This window comes from Hipposideros armiger, unplaced genomic scaffold (assembly GCF_001890085.2).
Source record: "Hipposideros armiger isolate ML-2016 unplaced genomic scaffold, ASM189008v1 scaffold_96, whole genome shotgun sequence".
Lineage (NCBI taxonomy): Eukaryota > Metazoa > Chordata > Mammalia > Chiroptera > Hipposideridae > Hipposideros > Hipposideros armiger.
Window position 1 is genome coordinate 3,368,464 of NW_017731446.1, and position 2,409 is coordinate 3,370,872.

General features: G+C 60.6%; 1 protein-coding gene across 4 annotated transcripts in view; it reads right to left on the reverse strand.

Moving 5' to 3' along the window:
- Window positions 1-960, reverse strand: part of SPSB4 (splA/ryanodine receptor domain and SOCS box containing 4) — a 94,964-nt gene extending 94,004 nt beyond the window's left edge. For 3 of the 4 annotated variants that reach the window (XM_019645948.1, XM_019645947.1, XM_019645949.1), the window contains exon 1: window positions 198-960. The gene's annotated coding sequence lies outside the window, so the exon portion shown is untranslated. The remainder of the gene's footprint in view (window positions 1-197) is intronic. The other variant, XM_019645946.1, reaches the window with a different exon arrangement.
- Window positions 961-2,409: the final 1,449 nt, after the last annotated feature.

A 2,409-nucleotide genomic window follows, 5' to 3' on the forward strand; every position in this document is an offset into this window, starting at 1 on the left:
CCACGGCTGCGCACAAACCAACCAGCTCCGACTGCTATAGCCGGTAGAGAGGAATTCCCGGGGACCCCGACAGGACCCACGCCAGGAGCGCCCGCGGTGGCGAGTGCCGGCCGGCACGCGGTCTGCACGGCCAGATCTCGGCTTCCCGCTCCCGCGCGCCCCAGGGCGCCCCTTATCAGAAGCTGGAGAAGACTCACCATAAAAGAGAGGGCAAACGCCTGCCGGTGAAGAATCGCCAGCGCTATCAGGTCTTGGGCTCTCGGGAGAGGCGTCTGCGGCCGCCGCCCACTCAGGGGCGCACCAGCGACCCTGAAGATGCAGACTCGCTCCCCGAGGCTAGGGGAGCGTCCTCACGGCTGGTGCCCCGCAGCAGCGCTCCCTCTGCCCGGCAGGGTGGCCTGGAGTTGGAGCGTTCTTGGGGAAGTTGGTGCTCGGGCTAGGGAGGTCGGGTGGGAGTGGGGGAGCGCCTTGCTGCGCGGATCCCTGGGGTGCGCGGAAGCCACCTCTCCAGCCCTTCCGAAGCTCTGTGCCGGACCCAAAGGGCGGCGAGTGCCGAGCTCGGGTCTCACGGGCCGCGCCTCGGCCGCCGGCCCTTGGCGCGCCCTGAGTCCTCCTCCGTGCCCTGGGCGCAAGCAGCGGTAGCTGGAGCTAGGGCCCCGGCCCGGGCAGCGGTGCGCTCATCGCCCTCCCCAGGGGCTGGGCGCCTTTGTGCGCAGAGAGCGCCGGCCGCCGCGGCCAGCTCTGGATGCTGCAGCCGCCGCCGCCGCCTCCCCCTCCTTCTCCACCGCCGCCCGCTCCCCGCCTTCCCGGCCGGCCCGGAGGCTGCAGCTGAAAGCCGATCCGGCTGAGCTCATCCCTGAAGGCCACTAATCCAATAGCCGCGGAAGGCGCGGCCGCGGGGAACGCCCCTTCCCCCACCATCCCGCGTCCCGGCCCGTCCCAGCTCGGGCCGCTGCCGGAGCCGCCACCTTCCCGAGGCCACCAGCTGGCGGGAGAGGGAAGTGGAGCCCGCGCCCGCTCCCCTGTGCGGAGTCTGCAGCACGGTCGCCATTCACCCTCCCTCCCGCCCGCGCACTCCCTCACTCACGCACTCATTCATGCACGTGTTGGTCCGCCTCCTTTCATTCAATCGCGCCGGGAGCACGAGGGTGGGTGCCCCTGTGGGGGAGGAGATACCCAGAGTCAATCCGCAGCTTTGATGACTTGACCCAACGCACGCGGGAAATAGCAGCTGGGGAAGCCTGCTTTAATATCCTCTACCTCAGACACATGTCCACACTTTATTTTTTAAGATCGAGCTCCAACTCATCACTTAAAGTCCGATTTCATACTTGCTGCACAGAGCCTTCCCAGCCCACCCGAGTCGCAGGGAAAGGAGTCTCGCTGCTCAGCCGGCTACCAGCGCTGAAGGTGGGCCGCTTGGTGGGCTGCAGCTTTGCGAGCTTGAGCTGAGAGATAAGGAAGAGGGCGTGGCCAGAGCTGAGGCCCAGAGGGTGCTTCTAGCCTCTGTGCTTCCTTGGGGAAATTTAAAGTTCCTGGTCTGAGAGGGCCTCCTTCTGTGTTCCCACAGTTGGCCTCGGTTCCATTCCACAGTCGTCTCGCCCGACCCCAGCCCTCTCTGTGCCAAGCACCAAAGAGCCTAGCTGCAGAGCTCCCATTTCATCTGGGACATTGACAAGTAAAGACAACCCAACCCTGTGAAGGAAATACTTTAATGGAGGCTGGAGGGCCCCTTTCCCAGACTAGGAAGGGCAATCTGGGAATGATTCCTAGTGGAGGTGGCTACACAAATTAGCTCCTGGAGGCAGGGGGCCAGGTAGGTACCTACCACAACATAAAGCCTGTGATATGACTGGGGTGTGAGCAGAAGGTGGTGAGATGAAGCTGAAGGGGTAGACAGTAGCTAGGGTCTTGGGGACAATCCCAAGAGTTTGGCCTTTCCCAGGTATCAGTTGGGGAAACCTTTAAGCAGGGTAGTGACATTGTCAGGTTTGCATTCTAGACGCTCTCTCAGCAACAGAGTGAACAGATGAAGGAAACCAGCTTGGAAGCTACTGAAATAGGCAACCAAAAGGTGATGCTTCCTGAACTATATAGAACAGTCACGGTGGGGTGGCAAAAGGGCATATTTATCAAGTATTTATTGCACTTATTCTACTGTTTTGTCATTGCATTTGTATACCTGTCTCCCTCCTAATGCTGCGAACCCTCCTTCCCAGAGGGCAAGTATCTGTATTTTATACATCTCCAGATCCCCTGTGCCCAGCACAGAACAGATATTGAGTAAATGTGGTTGAACGGACCTGAGTGGCAGTTCTGACCTCTTTTCACACTTACCATTGGGTTGTCGGAAAAGTCATGATGCATGTTTGCGACAGATGGCACTAGTTCATTTTTGGAAGTACTAGA